The 6394-nt window shown below is 38.5% G+C and overlaps 1 non-coding gene across 1 annotated transcript; it reads right to left on the bottom strand.

Annotated features, from left to right (window-relative positions):
• Positions 1-345: 345 nt before the first annotated feature.
• Positions 346-459, bottom strand: LOC122800604. The gene has a single exon (XR_006364607.1). It is a non-coding gene; the product is annotated as a small nucleolar RNA SNORA36 family (small nucleolar RNA).
• Positions 460-6394: the final 5935 nt, after the last annotated feature.

Below are 6394 nucleotides of genomic sequence, written 5' to 3'. Positions count from 1 at the left end.
GCACAAGTAAGGGCATGGCATCCAGTTCCAAGGAGGTTATTGTTCCACTGTACTCAGTTCTCATTAGACCAAACATTGAGTCTGCATGTACCTGACCAGGTAGTTGAAACAGCTGAAGAGACCACAGAGATTCCTCACAAAAAGAATACAGGGAGCAAACGGCAAGTCCTATGCATACTGTCTCAAAGCCCTATCCCTGTAGTCAGTCTCCTATAGACTGCTGCATGGCAATCTATGCCTAGCCTAAAAGGCTGATTAGGTTCATAGATTAGTAATAGGCTAACTACCCTTGTGGGCCATTTTAAGACTAGCCAATCACCCCATGTGAGAATCAAACCCTGTACCTTGTGTCTGTAAGGCAAATACCGTAACTATTATGCCAGTCTCCCACATCTTTTGTCCCAAAGTTTAATTAACAACACAGGTAAGATACCCAAAGTTGTACTGAACACTTTGGAAAAGCTACATACTCAAAACTGGAGCCAGTGATAGTATCCACTCTTTCTAATCAGAGCATCCCACAGGACAAATAAATTAGAGCCAACTTTGCACCAATGACCATTTACTTACCTTCTCACTCAACACTCCTGAAAGAACTCTGCAAAGCTCTTGCATCTGTCCACCAACCCCAAGCAGTAGACCAATGTGAACGCATAATGTCCTGATGTAGGTACCCACCTCACAACTCACCCAAAATATACCTGGAGCACAGGTAACTAAGCATTAGCAAGCTGAACAGTTTAATTGTTACCACCCAGTTTTACCATCTGACCCGAATACAACATGACAACTTCAGTTCCTTCCAAATTTCTGCTAAAACATTCACTGAAATTGTAGTTGTTAGAAGTAAACATTATGACACTAAAGTACAAATAAACATGTACATTTAATGACATCTGAAACAGTCAAGACTTTCTACAATACTAATGGAAAAAGGTTGTTCTAGTAATGAAGTTAGGTTACAAACAGTTCACAATGTAAACAGCACGTGAGGAGGGTGTAATCAGGCTTCAAAGCTTCATTACACTATCAAGAAAACAGACCAAGCACTGCACAGGAGGGAGTCCTTGGAGTACAGTTAAGTGAGCAGCTCACCATAAGAGGTTCATAGGGAAGTACTAGGCTAGCTGCACTTATGACCTATTTTAAGGCTCGCCAAACTCTTTGCACTCGAATTAACCCTAATTGTATATTACCCCCTAATGAAAATAACTGAGATCATGCAATAAATTTAAATTTAGGAGCTGCCTCTGTCCATTAGAGGTAATGGGGCAAGTCCTGGGGTAAACTTTGTTTCCCATCTAAGTTGCACTTAGATATAGACAAGGATTAGTGTGAGCAAAGGGCAAAATCTCACTCCTTGCTGCAACGCTATACCCCACAAGCTACCAGAGACTTCCAAAATTGTGCCGTTTTTGACATTGAATGCTGGTAGTACATGAATACAACCCATCTAGATATGTGGCATGTATCTGCGTGCACCACAAGTGCAATACAGATACATCCAGTGACAATAAAAGTAGGCACTACATAGACCTTAAGCACCAAGGCCTCTCCTACAGCTATTGTGATACCATACTGATGGATTTTTTTTGCACATCCACAAAAACAAACAGCATCAGATATCCATTTTAAGGACCTAAACCTTGTCTGCAACATAAACATTACATGTTGGAGGTACAGGAATGTGCCTCAAATATTGTCCCTTCACTGGAACAGGCTTCCAATCCATGTGAGGCAAACCTTCCCTGACCATATTCAAAGGTAACATGGACCAAAGGCTGGGAAACAGCAAATTTACCCTGGTTTGGCACCTATGTCCGTAATGGACAAGGAGCAGCCTGGGAATGCTTGATGTGTGCAAACCTATATCATAACCATAAAATTCCTTGGGGTATTCACACTTCAGAAAAATTATGTTAAATTTGGTATAAGCTTGGCTAGGCTGAAAATGTCTCAGGCTGATAACCACCTATGGATCAAAGATGTCATAAGAATACAATTTTACCACAGTGCAGAACCCAAAGGTTGTCCTTCTTGCTGAATTGCGTTTACTACTGTCAGAATTATTTTGTTTGCATGCTTTGGTGTTTGCATCTATTTGTATTTGACTTGAGATCACTGTAGACCACGTGCTGTTATTCAGTGCATTGATTATTGAGAACAGAGGTGTCACAATACAGAAAACTCCATCTGTCAGGCACAGCACAGTGTAATATGTTATACCTGACTTTGGTAGAAAGGAGTATTCATGTTAAGTGCATGGTGTTGGGGGGTGGGGTGGGGGTACTGAGACACTATTTTACCACTGGGTACTTTTTAGGATTTGGTTACTGTGTCTAAGATGATTGCGCATCAACATATTTAGATACCATCTAAATAGATAAAGCAAGAACAGAAGCAGAGTGGTACAGATAAGTGCAGCAGTGTAAATAAAGTAAGAACAGTACGAGAAGGAAATCAAAAGTAAAATGACAACGATGGTGCACACAGTGGCATAGCACTATAACTGCTACCACCCCCTTTTGTGTTTATTTAGTTAACATATTGTGTGCATAGTTAAACAGTGGTACTCTTGGTTTTGTAGATGGAATTTTGTGAAAAGCTGTGGGATACTGAATGCGCTGTGTTTTGTTTCTTTTTATATAGCAAAGAAATAATCACCTCATGTAAAGAGAATAACATGGAAAAGTCAGGTGTGCTTATCATGGTTTAGCCATGTTGGTCACACTGCCTGGCATAATATCTTATCTTCGTCATGTACTGTAGACTCCTCTCAGGGCCTCATTGTCATTAACAATCTACAAGCTTACAGCTCAAGGCTGCTTTAGCAGAATGTTACACTAAAGCAGGTGTCTGAATTACGTAATGCATTTTGTCAAGGAGGCTACAGTTAAGATTGTTGGTTTTTGGGGGTCCCCAAGATCCCTAATGGCTACAGGGTTGTGACTAGAGATATGAGTCCCCCTGTAAAATATGATGGGAGGATGTTTCCTGTTATAGTCAGGTGCCTTTGTATATCCATGTCAGTACATGCTGCTGGCATATTGACATTAACTTTGAAGTTGTGCATTTGAAATTGCTATATATATATATATATATATATATATATATATATATATATATATATATATATATATATACCTGGCCTTTTTTTAGAGTATTCTACCTTTTAGGTGTAAAATCCTATGCAGATCTGCAGTGCCTTTGGAAGAACTGACCAGTATTGCAGAGGAGTTAAACAGAAATGCAGACAGGGAAGGTCTGCATACTCAGTGGAACAATAATAGTGGAAGCAAAGAGAAGACACCCTTGGAAAACATGCATGCAAAGCCATTCCCGATTTTCTAAAGAAAAATGGCAGAGCCAAAAATGTAAAGGAGTGTTCCAAGAAAGTGAGGGATGTGGTTAATGCAAAATTATTTGAAACCCTGCATGAAGTGACTGACTAACGTTTGAAGAATAAGAGATCAAAAGTCGAGTATGGATTATGGAGAAGAACAATTGTGACTTGTTGTTGTTGTTGTTGTTGTGTCTTTCGGCTTTTCCCAGTTAGGGGTCGCCACAGCGGAACTCCAGTGCGCTAATGATTGGCAGTAGATTTTTACGTGCCGAGTTGCCAGCCCTGACGCGCAACCTTCAATGAAGGTATGCCCATTCATGCATGTCTCCAGACAGAAGACGCTCTAGCTGAGAATCAAACGGGACAACGTCTTACTGTGAGGCGACAGCGCTACTGCAGCACCACCACCGCAGTAGAAGAACAGTTGTGACTATACATTCAAAATATTTTGTTGGTTATCTATAGCTGCAGTAATTATAACATTTGGTTATGCAAAAAAAAGTCTTCTGAACTTCTTTGAGTACATTATATGGGTGTGGAAGTTGCACAGATACCATGGATTATTCCAGTGTTAAGTGTGCTGTTCAGTAAGAAGCCTGGGCAACTAAAACCATATAAACTGTTTAATTATTAGCAAATCTTTTGTTTTCTGACGCTGCTAAAGAACCTCTGTTTTCATGGAGGAAGAGGTGGTTCCTTAGCACATAGTCCAGATTGTGGTGAGTGAAATCTCTGTGCATCATAGTTCCCAGATATATTGAGTGGGCTTCAAACAATGTGGGAGGGTCCAGACGATGGTGAGAGCAAGGGATTGGTTAGGAAGGGAATCTGTGCACATAAATCAGGGGAAAACTGGGGAGGGGAGTGAGATAAGAAGTAAGAATGGACAAAATTTCAGCTGGCCAAACTTTTGTACTATGTCAATGCAGCAAATTAATAGAAACCTTTAATGTGAACTAACTGAATTAATAACAGCTAATCTGCAAAAGGGCAGTTAAAATAAACGGGTCTATATTAGATCACCGAATGCTTAGTTTAGCAAACGGTGATTAATCGACCCAATGTAAGCGAAAGCTTACAAAACCAAACTGTCAGAACAGTGATTTTTTTCCAAGGGAAAAACAATTGCTGTTCCAACAAAAAAAAAAAAAAGAAAACACCTTAATACATGATATTAAGTGGAGGGCTTCACTTACATGCCGCTTTGATATTTTGCCATTTCAGCGTTTACAACACAACCAAGTCGCATTCGCTAACCTGCATCTTCAGTCAGCTGATAGGAACCCAAATAAACAATACAATATGGGACAACGAAGAGCACTGCAAAGGAAAAATCTACATAGAAAGTAGTTTTTTTTTTTAATTTCTTAAAAACATAAGAGGTGACAATGATAAAGGCCCCTGATCAACACAAAAGGAAAACATTGAAAATAAATTTTTGATAGCATTCCATACCTGGAGAGAGAGAGATGTTTAGATCACATGACAGAGAATTTAAACTGAACCTGTAACTCAATGCAAATAAATAAAAAGGGAGTTATTTGTTTTGTAAACAGTTGTTGTTATGGTTATATGGGGGGATTGGGAGGGGTAGTTTCACTAGAGACCAGGATACAAGAATGTAGACAGCATTATGAGTAAAAGATATACGATACCATACACAGGGTGCAAAACCAAGACAGAAACAAGTAAGGAAATAACACATGGTAGATACAACAAAGACGAGATATGCAACATGTCAATATAATTTCATGGAATGTCATTGGATAAGTGGATATAAAAATGTGATAAGAGTTTGGTATACATTAACAGAAGTAATGGCTATATCATCCTGTTGCAAGAAGCACATAAATAAGGAAGAACATGAAGCTATTTTCTCCCTGGGCCTCCACTGAAAATGTTCCTCTACCCAGTTGGACTTTTCCAGTAATCAAATATCAATAAATAAATAAATATTGAAGAGAATTGACATGGAAGGGTTTTTTGCTACAGATGAAAGAGAGAGGGGAAGAGGGGAGCACTGATGCCAATAAAATAAAGTAAAAAAAAAAACAAGTAGAAATAATGGTATATGAGAAAAAACGGACAAGCAAGGGAGATAAGAAATGCTAAGAAGTTTATGGGAAAGGATTTAAACAACGCTTATACTGATCTATATGCTTCCAAAGAGCACTAGGAAAGACATAAAGCTAATAATGGGAAAAGCTATACTTTCCATCAAGGTATTCTTCTTGTAACAGAACACCTGAATATAACAGGAAACAATAAACTGTCGCAGTCACAGTATACCGATAGCAGATATTTGGAAAAGATATATGTACTTCTCACTTTTCAAATTTTTCCAATTCTGGGTTTCTAATACCATGATGGGAATGGACCCCATTCCTAAGTCAAAGTATGATTAAAATTCATGAAATTTGTATTGTTTCAATCTTTGATGTTAGCCAGAAGTGCTCTTTGCAGCACCAGCAATGTGCCGAGTATTGACTCCTTCTGCAATTCATACAGTTACATGTATCGGTAACATATTTAAGTACGATTGTAAATTTTTTTTTATAAGACCTGTTGCTCCTACTACTATTGGAACTGTCTGGGTATCCTTCTTCCACACTGCCCTCATTTCTGCTTGCAAATCCTGGTATTTTATGGCTTTGTGTCTCTCTATACATAAGACACTGTAGCCACTGGGTGTAGCAATTTCAATGATCAATGCTACTTTTGTCTTCTTTTCATGGACTACTATATCTGGTTTTCTCGCATCTATTTTTTGAACTATATATGTATCTATTTGAGTTAATAGATATCATGAGACTCACTGAAAGAAACAGGGATGTTACATTTTCCTCAGGAAGGTATGGAACTTGGACAAAATTAGACAAATGTTATTTTTCAAAGGAGCACAGTACCCTGGCGAAAGACATGAGATATGAGAATGCATCCATTTTTAATTTTAGAGCATGCCTCAATACAAATTATTGTGGAAAAGCAGGCAATAAGAAATAAGCACTGGCAACTTCCAACCTACCTCAGTGAAAAATATTTTTTTTTTTA

This window comes from Protopterus annectens, chromosome 4.part0 (assembly GCF_019279795.1).
Source record: "Protopterus annectens isolate FY-2018-M chromosome 4.part0, PAN1.0, whole genome shotgun sequence".
NCBI classification, from domain to species: Eukaryota; Metazoa; Chordata; order Ceratodontiformes; family Protopteridae; genus Protopterus; species Protopterus annectens.
Note: the sequence above shows the minus strand (reverse complement) of the source record. Positions and strands in the feature narration are given on the sequence as shown.